Below are 12,774 nucleotides of genomic sequence, written 5' to 3' on the forward strand. Positions count from 1 at the left end.
CAATCCTTCCATGACAGCCTGTCCACTCTGGTAGGAACTCGCTTGCCCTTGTCTTTCCACTTTTCCCTCCTTCTCCTCTGACCTCTCCATTGACTCGCCTCCCTCTGATCACTCAATTGTTTACTTTAACATTCTTATCCCTGCATCCTCTACTCCTCCTCCCATGACCAAGAGGGAATTCTAGCATGATTCTCTTGCCCTTCCCTGGATGATGGATGGACATCTCTCCAATCTCTCTCCCCTATTCATACCTCTTCCATTAACCATGATTTTTTAAGACTTTCCCAAGACACTTACGACTCTCTTTCACCAACACTATCCTGGAATCACATTCACCCTCCCCGACCCCAGTCCTCAGCCCTGGATCATCTCTGAGATCCAGACCCTAAAAACAAATATTCACCATGAGCTTCAACACTGGGGCAAATCCCAGGTCCCCAACCCACACCAAGCCTACAAAAACCTCTTATTGCTCCTCCCCCTTCTTTGCCATATCTTCATATTTCCTAAACCTAATAGCCTTTCTTCTTAATCCCCCCTACAAACTTTCCTCTACCCTACAAGCTGTGATCACTCCTTCCGTAGACAACACCCATTGCCTCCTCTTTTTCTGCTAATGGCTTTGCTCACTAATTGACCCTCACAGCCTTTTCCATCTCTTTTCCACAACCTCCTTCTGTCCACTACCTCTCCTCCTTACTCCATCCACTCTCGACTACTTCTCTCCTACCAAAGTAACAGACATCCGCCAACCCATCCTGTGCTACTATCAACCTCTTTGCTCCTCAAATGGTCAAACACTTAGTCCCAATCACCAGCCCTCATTTCTCTGGACTTTTCAACACCTCTCTTTACTCTGTTCCTTACTATGCCTCCTATCTATCATTAACTTTCCTGCCTAGTTTAAAGAAACCCTCTGCTGACCCAAGTGTCCCGGCAAACTACTGTTCAATCTCCCTCCTACCCCATTATTCAAAGGTCCTTGGGTGGGTAGTCTTCAACCAGGTTGCTAAATACCTTGAGGAAAATGGCCTGGAGATCTACTTCAATCTGGCTTCCAGAATAAACACTCCACTGAGGCTGCACTCATACAAGTCTCCAACTTTCACTGTGATGCTCACCACTCTGAACCCTCTTCAATTCTCATCCTTTTGGAACTCTCTGCTACTTTCAACACTGTCAACCACTACACTCTCCACCTGACCTTCATAAAACTGCTCTTGCCTAGATTGCCTCCTACCTGGCACTTCACTCCTTAAAATGTTCTTATAACTCACAAATGCCTGTCAGCATCCCCTAAGTATCAGTACTTGGACTGCCTCTTTTCACCCTCTTTGTTTCTGATCTAGATAGACTTACCTGTTCCTTTGACTTTCACTATCACCTCTTTGCTGATGACACTCAAATCATTTTCTCCTTTCCCTCCTTCAACCTACTCCTCTCAGAACAAATTGCACTCCGTCACTGGATGGCTCCTATGTGCAACATGCAGAAATCTTTGAAAATGTGAGTCATCTTTCTCCCGTCTTCTGACGCTATCCCTACCCTACACTCTCCCATCCTCTTCCTGCCTTGGGGTCTACTTAGATAGCATCTTCAGACTGCAATATTATTAATTACTAGCACCTCTGATGCTTGTATTAACCTTTTCAACATTCATAAAATTCATCCATTTCTTACTCATCACTCTAAGAAATCTCGAATCTCCACTCTTGTGTTTAGTAAACTCGACTACTGTTCATGCCTCCTCCTTGGCTTTTCTCTCTGCTCCTTCCTTCCTGTAGCTAAAATCCTCAATTTGATACCTGCAATCCACCCAGATCCTCGCACACTTCTACCGACACCACGCTGTTTGGTCCTTCATGCATAACTGCTGACTTTTCGAGTTCCTTCTCCTAGTATACGAAGTGATCAATGATCTTGCTCCTCAGTATATTGTAGAATTGATGGGTCTTGGATATAAGGTATGCAGCTGCAAGTTGTACTGATTTCAGTGGACCCATTCAGTTTTTGGGCGACCAATTATTATAGCATACCTATAGTCCAGCCTAGAGAGAACTTGAGCTTGGACTACTTCATCCAAGTCAGAATCTAGAATCTAGGGGTTGGATTTCTTTTGGCTGGAGAGGTTCCCTGTTGCCGGGAAATGGCCTTGGGTGGCTGTAACAGCAGGCAGGGATTGTGTATTCTTGCACGCTGTTCCAGCCACCTGATTGGTTCATGAGCCCTGGTTCTCTCGAAGCTGGACTACTGTAACAGCCTCTATCTTAATCTGCCTGCCTCCACTCTCCGCCCTCTGCAACTCATCCAGATCAGGACTGCGAGACTTGTCCTTGGCCTCAAGCCCAGGGACCGTATCTCTCCAGGACTGAAATCTCTACACTGGCTCCCTGTGGCCGCGAGGATTAAGTTCAAAACCCTCTGCATTGTCCACAAGGCCTTCTGGGGCCTAGGGCCTAAATACCTTCAACTCTCTCTTCCTAAATATCTTCCTTCCCGAGCCCTTCGCTCATCTGTCTCCAACTCCATCAGGGTCAGCCGCTTCTCGAAGCAACGAGCTGGGGGTAGATCTCTCTCTGCGGCAGGGGCCTCTCTCTGGAACAGCCTTCCTGTCTCCCTGAAACTTGAGGAGAACCATCTTCGGTTCCGGAAGCACCTCAAAACCTTCCTCTTTGCTTCTGCTTTCTCTCTCCCTCTCCCCAGCTAAATTCTTCACTGAATCTGCACTGAACCTGCACCTGGGCCACTCTCACCGACCTCGGTCCTTGGCCCAGCCACTCTCCACTTGCACTGCCTCCCTGGCAACCCCTGCACTGCGGGACTGTCTCTGCATCCCTACAGCCCCCCCTCCCAGCACTTGTCTGCACTTACCTTGCACTTGCTACCAGCTGGCCCTATTTATTTATTTATTTATTTATTTATTTATTTATTTATTTATTATTCTACTTACCCTGTTCAGCACTTCCCCCTCTCCCCTTCCCCTTGCACTTTTTCCTTACCCCCTACCCCTGCACTTGCGCGATCTGAATGACACCTGGCCTAGTATGATCGTTGTCTGTCTTCCCCCCTGTACCCCCCTCCCTGCCTCGTCATGCCTTGAAACACTTGTGTATAGGCGCGTTACAAATGCCATATCATATCATATCATGGTCCTTTTGAATGTTCACTTTCAAGTAGTGACTAGACATCCGGCTCTATATTCTTCCTGGACATTCACATGAGCATTTAGCTAGATAGGACATGGCATTTACTACTGTGATCTTAAGTTTAAACTGTGTATCAGCCGCATGTTTGTTGATCATTAGTTTATTTCCTGTGCGCGTTCTATGTACACATGGGAGTGAAGATGGAAGCTTGAAGAACTCAGTAAGGAGATGGCACCGGAAATGAGTCAGAGGCCTCAACTTTCACTAGCTAAGGAACACCAAGGAGGAATTGGGTTAAGCTTTTCAGTACTCTTGAGACATAATGATAATAAAGAGTGTTGGATGGTCAACAGTGTCAAAGGCTGCTTTAAGATCTAGGGGAATGAGGAGGCATGCCTCTGCTTTATTGAGGAAGTGCAATGCATCATCTTTTTCTGGCAGGGTGGAAAATTCTTTGAGGAAATCGGGTCTGGATCCTGATCTATTCTCCCACCAGGTTGTTTTCCAACATTTTTTGGTTGATTTGCGTGGCAGCACTTTGTGGTTGTAAAAGTCGTGCGATGGGGAGGTACCTGTTTCGGTTAGATATATATCAGCCCTCAGGTTTCTAAACAGGGGTGTGATGTGACCCAACTTTATTCTGATTGAGAACTGTCCGGAAGGGAGGCAAAGTGTTCATGAGTTGGAGACAGTAAGGGGCAGGCTCTGAAAACCCAAGCACGCGGGCATACGCTTTCCATGTCAAGGGCACAGAAGTCAAAAAGCAACAGCAGGGCAAAAAGAGGTAAGGAGACTTCCTCCTAGAGGAAATTAAAAATAAAATCTGAAAGTGCTGGGATAGATGAACTTTCCAAATTGGTGGATATTGTGACATACTTCCTCCTAATAGGCTACTACCGTAGATGCCAAGTTGATAGCCGATTCCAGTACATAGATGCTTTCTACTAAGATAAAAAAAGAAAAAAAGCAGCTGTCTTCTCAGGTGTCAGTGTTACCTGTCCTGGGGATGATAAAAAATTGTATGAGCCGCTTTCTTCATTTTAAGCCTAAGCAATTCAGAGGACACCTGAGGAAGGATTTGAACCCATGCTTCCACAGCTGTCGAGGGTGTATTTATATTATGCTGTAGGGAACTTGGAAAAAGTAATTCTAAATTCTGTTAATAAAATCTGAGTTTGTTAAACACTTGTAAATTAACAAGCGGGATTACTTAATAAATATGAGTTAATAATAATTTTCCTAAATGTCATGCAGAAATCCTGACGCTCCTAAATGCCGTGTTACTCAATGAAATGGTTCTCAATGGTCCCACCAGGCTGCCTGATTGAAAGCAGTTAGTGCTTTCTTTTTTTTTTTTACAAAACTAAAATAACACATACCAAGATGCTTTAAGGTGCGCTGCTGAGGCGCCAAACCTGCTGCCAGGCTGTTGCAAGTACGTTCTGCTCGCATCAACTTATTTCTATAGTGTTTTGTGTTCACTGCAGTACACAGAATTTTTCTATTCACAATAGCACAACTCCTGTCGGATTTTTACCCTTCTTTGGGGAATAAATAGATCACGTGCCACACTGAAAGTTAATAGCATATTGATACATTTGAGTACCATGATTGCTCAGAAGATAGCTCAGTTTGTTAAGCACTCGTTAAAGAGACTTGTATTCATATTGCAGATCACTTTACCACATTCGAGCAAGGCCGACTCTACCCCTCCCATGTCTGGGGTGGATAAATATGTGTCTATACATACTTTTGTGATAGTACCACTTACTGTGTGCTACATAGCAATGTAACTGTACCAGTTAGCTCTAGCTATATTATTATTATTATTATTATTATTATTATTATTATTATTATTATTATTATTATTATTATTATTATGGTATTTATTGAGTACGGACCTAGCTTCCAGAAGCAACTCATACACCAATAGAGATACATAATGGAGCGCTTTACAGAGGTGTACAACATTACAGATGCATAATGGAGTGCTTTTCAGTGGTAACCACAGAACAGATATACGGGGGTAGGATACAGAGGGGGACACTAAGCAACCCTGATTGCTTATATACGCACCCTGCCTATGTGCCATGCATATGTATTGACCTATTTGCACCCTGATTGCTTATATACGCACCTTGCCTATTTTCCCTGCATATGTATTGACCTAATTGCGCCCTGATTGCTTATATACACACCCTGCCTATGTGCTATGCATATGTATTGACCTAATTGCGCCCTGATTGCTTATATATGCATCTTGCCTATGCACTGCCTACGCACTTGGTCTAAGCACCAACCCTGCGTGCCGTGCCTCTGTAGCTGCCCGATTAGCTAACCACACTATCGGCCTATATGTCTGCCCTGATTGCCCTGCCGTGCTGACCCCACCCTAGACATCGTCCCATACGCTGCACACCACTGCCTTTTGATCATGTATCTTCCCACTATTTACACCATTCTACTCAGGACGATATTAAATTTAATTAGTACTATCCACCCCATCATGGCAAACACACTCCACCTAGCTAACTTTGCGCCCCCCCCAATCAACACCTAAGCCAGACGACTTGGGACACCCTACCCTGTAGCCCTCTCCATAGAAAGCTGAGACTATGAGCCAGACTCCCGAAACTTTACGAACCCTCAGCTAAACAACCTGCTAGTAACAATACTACTATCCGGCACCATCTCCAGTTCAACAGTCGCATTTCGCGGGGCTCCATCTACAACCATCCGCACACCCTACCCCCTCCATCGGAACCTAACCTGACCAGTATTAAAGGGGCACTAATAAATGCCCGTTCAATGGTGGCGCATGCCACAGAAATAGCTGACCTTCTCCAATCCGACAAAATGGACTTCCTGGCTATCACTGAATCCTGGCTACATCCAGCAGCAGGCCCAGTGATCATGCTAGCCATACCCCAAAACTATACCCTACTCAGAATTGACCGCACCAAATCCAGAGGCGGAGGCCTGGCCATAATAGCTAAAACAAGCCTAGCCCTAAAACTCACCTCGTCACAAACGGTAATGGACTCCTTTTTTCCCTTACTGCAAAATTGACGATCTCAGATACCAAGTCCGTAACCATTTTTCTCATACACAGACCTCCCCGGCCCACTTGGCACCTTCGAAGAAGACCTCACTAACATCCTTTCCGACAATCTTACAAACTCATCTCAGTGCCTCCTACTAGGAGACCTCAACCTAGGGCACAACGACCCTACTGACCAAAATGCCATGCACATTAATGATTCCCTCGAGGAATTAGGGTTCACCCAAAAAGTCACTGGACCTACCCACATTAAAGGTAGGACACTTGATTGGATTGCAGAACTCAACTGCCAGATATCCATCACTTCTACTACGCCTCAGCCTTGGTCCGATCACTACTTGATCGCCTTTGATTTAGCGACCACCCCCCTTATCACCGGCATAGCCCCAGCCATCCTTGCTAGAAAGAAAAGCAACATCACAGCTGAAAATCTCATTCCCATGATTCTTCCCATGCTAAACTCCCTTCCTGACCACTCAGACCCGCGTACTTTGGTGGAAGAGTACAACAAAATAATGCTATCCTCCATAGATACCATAGTGCCACTCATACTTAGAAAAAGCAAACATAAAAAGCATGTGAACACCTGGTTCACCCCCCACTTGAAAGCTATTAGACTTGACAAGCGGAAGCATGAGCAAATATAGAGACTAGACCCCTCCATCACCATCAAAAACAGCCGTAGTAAAATATCCTCACTTTAAAAAAGAGAGATTACTCTAGCTAAACACATGTCATACAATCTGCGCATTACCCAAGCCAAATCAAACACTAAAGAGTTGTTCACCATACTCAGAGAGTTAGATCACCTATCCAACCCCCAGACACCTATCTAAAGAACAAAGACTGGTGCACCAGTATCCAAACTGCTCTATCTAATAAGATAACAACCCTCCAAGCTAAGATTAACAACAAAAAAGAAACCCTCCTTCTATCGACCAAGCTTAAAACACCATCTAAGCCACAACAGACAACCAACCCACCCTACACCTCATACGCTCCCTTTAACTTCAAGAAAGTATCTATCTTAGAAGTTAAAAAAACTATCCTCACAATTAAACCATCTAACTGACACGGAGAACCTTTGCTCATCCCCAACCATCAAAGACTCTGCTCGCGACCTATCACCATTCATCTCCAAACTCATAAACGCTTCCTTCTCCACAGGTACTGTCCCTAACAACCTGAAACAGTCCTGGATCCTTCCCCTACTCAAAAAACAAACCCTCGACCCATCCATCCCTACTAACTATCGCCCAATTACCACAGTCCCATTCTTGCTCAAAATCTTAGATAGAATGGCTTACACTCAAATCCAACAATACCTGGAAAGTAACCACCTCCTTGGGGTACGACAATCGGGTTTCAGACCACAGCATGGAACTGAGAGCGCGCTTATAGACCTCAAGGTGCAAATAGACGCACTGAGAGACGATGGCAGAGCGGCCCTACTGCAGTTGCTTGATCTCTCTGTGGCTTTGATCTAGTCAACCACAAGACCCTTTGTAATCACTTAGACTCCACAGCACACTTCTCACAGGAGGCTATAGGATGGATCAAATCATTCCTAGACAATAGGACTATGCGTGTCTTCTCGCCGCTAGCTGTGGCAGACCCCATACCCATCACCTGCGGTGTGCCACAGGGTTCCTGTGTATCACCTACTCTGTACAACATATTCACAAAGCCCCTTTTTGATGATCTAGATGGCCTGGGTATCACCTACACTAACTATGCCGATGATACACAGATCCTCATCCCATTGACGGGCGATTATAATAAGGATTTGGCCTTTGTGAATAGAGTGTACCTCATCATCCAGGCATCGATGGCCTCCAATGTTTTACCTGAATGATGGCAAAACAGAACTCCTCATCCTCGGCTCACCTGCCCACCTCATCAAACTAGGTCAAAATTACTCCAACTTCATAATAGACAACAACAATATCAAAGTAGCCAAAAAGGTCAAAACCTTAGGCTTCTACCTGAATTTCACACTCACTTTTGCCAAACAGTTCAACTCCTTGGCCTCATCTACCGCCTACACTTGCAAGCTAATCAGAGCAGCCAAACCCTTCCTATCATCCAACAACTGCATTACCCTAGCAAGAGCTCTTGTCTTATCCAAATTGGACTATTGCCATGCATTATACTTGGGCAGCAATAAATATATAACCAATAAAATTCAGATCCTACAAAGCAATGCTCTGAGAGCAGCCTTATGCCTCCCTAAGAAAGCCCATATCTCTGACCTCAGAAGATCCAATAACTGGCTCTCCACTAAAGACAAAATCTTCCTTAAAACTGCCTCCTTGACTCATAAATGTCTCCATTTTATGGCTCCACAATACCTTACAGCTAGATTCACCAGACAACACTCCAACCGCCTCACGAGATCTGTCAACACAAATCTCCTCCTGGTGCCCAGATTCAAACGCACCAAGTCTGGAGGCAGTAGCTTCCCGGTTAAAGCCGCCCATCAATGGAACTCCCTTCCTCCGCAATTGAGGGAAGACTTACCCTACTCGCGCTTCAGATCCAATCTTATCCAATGGCTCAAGGAAAATGACCATTGATAGGCACCCAACTAACCATGCCCTGAGTAGCACTGTACATATGTATATTTCTCCTATTTTCTATGGTTCTATTTTCTATGGTGCCTCATTGTTGTGTAACCTGCATCCTACATCTGTAAATTTGATGTAAATCTTGCTATGTTGTACCTCATGTTTGACGCCGCACAGCTATGTAACCTAAGCTGAACAACCCTCTTGATGTCTTTTGCGCCCTGATACCCTTGGGTCTGGCGGCGCACTACAAATATTAAATCAAACAAAACAAAACAAACAAAACAACGAGGGAGTACAGCTATACCGGGTGGCGGAGAGGAGAGTGGCGGGCGGCTGCTAGCAAGTCAGGCGACGCGAGGGGCGATGTTATGGCCTAGTTGTTGAGGAGGAGAGACTACTTGAAGAGGTGGGTCAGGAGTTATTTTCTGAATTGTAGGAGTGTGGGGATGAGTTTTATACCGACGGGGAGGAGGTTCCATAGTCTTGAGGAATAGGCAGAGAAGGCTTGTTTTCTGTTCCTTTCCTTTTTGGAGCAGCAGATTTCAAGTCCTGCCACATATCCTGGCATCTGGTGGTGCGCTGTCTGCCGGAGATGCAGAGTTTCTCTGTGAAGTAGCTGGATGACTTGAGGGCGTCGGCCTTATAGATGATGTAGCAAGACTTGAAGGTGATTCGTGCATGCAGTGGGAGCCAGTTAAAGTCAATGAGGGCCAGGGTGATGTGGTCGTATCTGCGTAGACCCTTAATGAGGCATGCAGCCACATGTAGGACACTTCTCAGGGACACAAGCCAGGATGACGGGAAGCCTCCGAGAAGTGCAATGCCCCAACCACGTGGGATAGGACCAGTGCTTGAATGGTGGATCTAAAGAAGTACGGACGGAGGAAGGACTTGACTTATCGCAGGAGGGAGTGCTGATAGCAAGCTGTCTGAGTTTTCTTAGCTTTGCGTGTCTTGAAGGAGAGGTGTTTGTCGATGTGGAACCCAAGGCACTTGGCGCATGAGGTGAGCTCGAGTGTGAAGCCCTCATAGTTCATGGTTGATAGCCAAGTCTGTATATCTTGGTGTTCCGTGTTGTTGGTGAGGAGTAGGAATTCGGTCTTGGAGGGGTTGAGCTTCAAGTATGCATTGAACATTCAAGACTAGATCAGTGAGAGGCATGTTTTGAGCATATGGATGTTCTTGATGTATAGCTGTGTGTTGTTGGTGAAATGGTGGATGTGGATGCTGTATGTAGCTAGTGAAAGAAAGACTAGGGGGGCTTACAGCGTCTCAAAAATACTCTTCAACCAAGCAAGTTGATTTACTTATTTCGAAACCCCCAATCAATAATGAAGCTAAACAGATTTCAATCATTACACAATATTCCAGGGATACGCCTACCTTGTTAAAAATGGCCAGCAAGCATTGGTATCTTTTACATTTGGGCCCAGATCTCCAACCTTACATTTCTGAAAAGCCCAAATGTACCTTTACCAAAGCCAACACTCTTCGGAACTGACTTAGTCCTTCCTTTTTTGATCCTTCTAAGGTCATTGCCTCCTCCACATGGCTTAACAAACCAGACGGCTTTTTCAAATGTACTAACAGTAACCAATGCCAATATGCCTCTCAAAACTGCCATGAATTTGTAGACAACTCGGGGATCAAAATCACAATCAAGGACTTCATAAATTGCAAAACTAAGTTTGTGGTTTATGCGATAATATGCGTGTGTAACAAGCTCTATATAGGGAGCACTATTCGACAGCTGAGAATACGTGTTAGGGAACATCTCTCCAGTCTCTGCAAATCAGACGCTAACTTGCCACTGGCACTACATTGGCAGTCAGAGCATCAACCGGACAAAGAATTCAAACTTATTTGTCTCTTACGTTGTACCACTACTGGTCTAAATTCAGACCATGAAAATCATGGGTTTTTGTAAGGTATTTTACAACCACTTGCTTTGTCTGCAATTGTAGTATCTCTACTCTTCTAAATAAGACGTGATTGAACTAAAAGCTACACAATTCCCATGTTTAATTAGTGTAATTTTTACTATGTGGTTAACTTGAACATTGCCAGCAACACATATTTGCTACAGTTTTTCTTCTGTCTGTACTGTTTCTATTACTCGTGCTTCTGTTACGATATGTGATTTAAGGTAGAACCAAATAACCCCAATGCTGAATCAATTTCATTTTCAATAATGTGTATAACTAGATTATTGTTAGCAATTCATCAGTCTTAAAAGTTGCTCTCCACTGTTACACCTCTCTTTAACTTCCAAGTTGAGTCAAGTTCAATCTTCACTATGTGCACAACTGGGCTACTGCCAGCAACAAATTGCTTTCAAGAGTTACTTTGCCCTGGTACCCCTTGCTCTACCTTGTTCTACCTACCTCTCTCGTAGGTGTTATCCATTTATTCACATACTACATGTGAACACCCCCCTGTTGTAGTGGGGACATCTCATTTGGCTCCAATATTATTATGACATTCAGCTCTCATGTTTTTCTCATCTGGCATTAATTTACAGAATGTTCTTTCATGTGCCAACATTAGGTTTCATGTACTATTAACATTCTGCTAGCCAACCTTTATTAACAATTTCTATTTTTTTCAAAACGTGCTGCACGGTTTTGATTTTTGTTTCTAGACAAGCAGCTGCTTAGACAATCCTCATACCTAAGATCACTTATTGTCCAAATTACTAAAATAGTGGACCAATGTTGAAGCCATCAACAGGACGTTTTGTTTACTATTTACTAGCAGTCGTTGCGCTTTGCCTGCGTGTGCGTGACATCATGTGCACGACGTGCATGTGACATCACGAGCGCGGTGCGCGCATGGCAACACAACGCTATTGACATATTCAATTGCCTGATTTCGCCGCTGAAGATTCTGTTCTCGTGCTGCTAGGGGATTGGGCCCCTTTATAACACCACACAGGTAATCTATACTTTATTTTCTCTCTAATCTTAGTGTAAGCAGTTACACTACACCACTTACACTTTTATAGACACTAGTGTGTTTACCAATGTTCCTGTTCTTTCAGGATTCAGACTAACAGTTACCAACCACATTTGCCTCATTCCACTTCTGCTACTTAGCACTTAGGGTACATTACACTTCATTTTGACTCACCCCCATTTCTGAGTGAATTTCACGTTTGCCATTTTTCTAAATTAACATCCAGTCCTTGCTAGGTGGCCTCCTATTAGTCATAAACAGCCATCCAATCCTTCAATTCATATGAATTTCACCCGGACATATGATATGACAGTCATATTATCATCTTGGCTATTCCACATTGCTCTTCTGCTAACTATCCACTGTTCATTTGAACCTTATGGACATGCTGCCTGCACATGGGGGCTGTTATTGCTCTAAGCTTATTGGTGCTGATCCCAATACTGCTATCTCTATATCTTGCTAATACTCTGCCAATGAGATGTTCCCTCTATTTCTCCATTTTCTACATTTCCCATTCTTTTACTCACTCGTGGTACTCCAATTTCTGGGTAGGTAGATTTTTGTTCCTGTTTGTTTAGGTGCTTACTAATATTACATGACTTTCTTTCTTCTTTCTCCGTCTGATGTATGCCGTCATGGCCATCCCTGCTTTACTTACATTACTCCACTACTGAATCATGGTATGAATGGCTTTTTCATTTCACTTTTTTGATATCAACGTCATATTGTATCAATTTCTGTTCCTTTTGTTCATTATTTGTTGTTAATTTTGCTCATGGAATGATGATTATTTTCCTAATGTTTCACATTTTCCAACTGAATTTATGTTATATTATTTTATGATACCAATGTCACGATTATGTCTTCATTTCATTTATGAAAATATGTTTTTGATTACTATACAGCTTTGACAATGACCGTGAGGGTCGAAACACGTGTTGGCTGATTCCATGCAATATTTGATACGAACATAAAGATTACTCTTGTTATAAGAAGAAAAAAAAGGCTGATTCCATGCAATATTTGATTCAAACATAAA

Source organism: Ambystoma mexicanum, chromosome 6q (assembly GCF_040938575.1).
Source record: "Ambystoma mexicanum isolate Mex_15411 chromosome 6q, UKY_AmexF1_1, whole genome shotgun sequence".
NCBI classification, from domain to species: Eukaryota; Metazoa; Chordata; class Amphibia; order Caudata; family Ambystomatidae; genus Ambystoma; species Ambystoma mexicanum.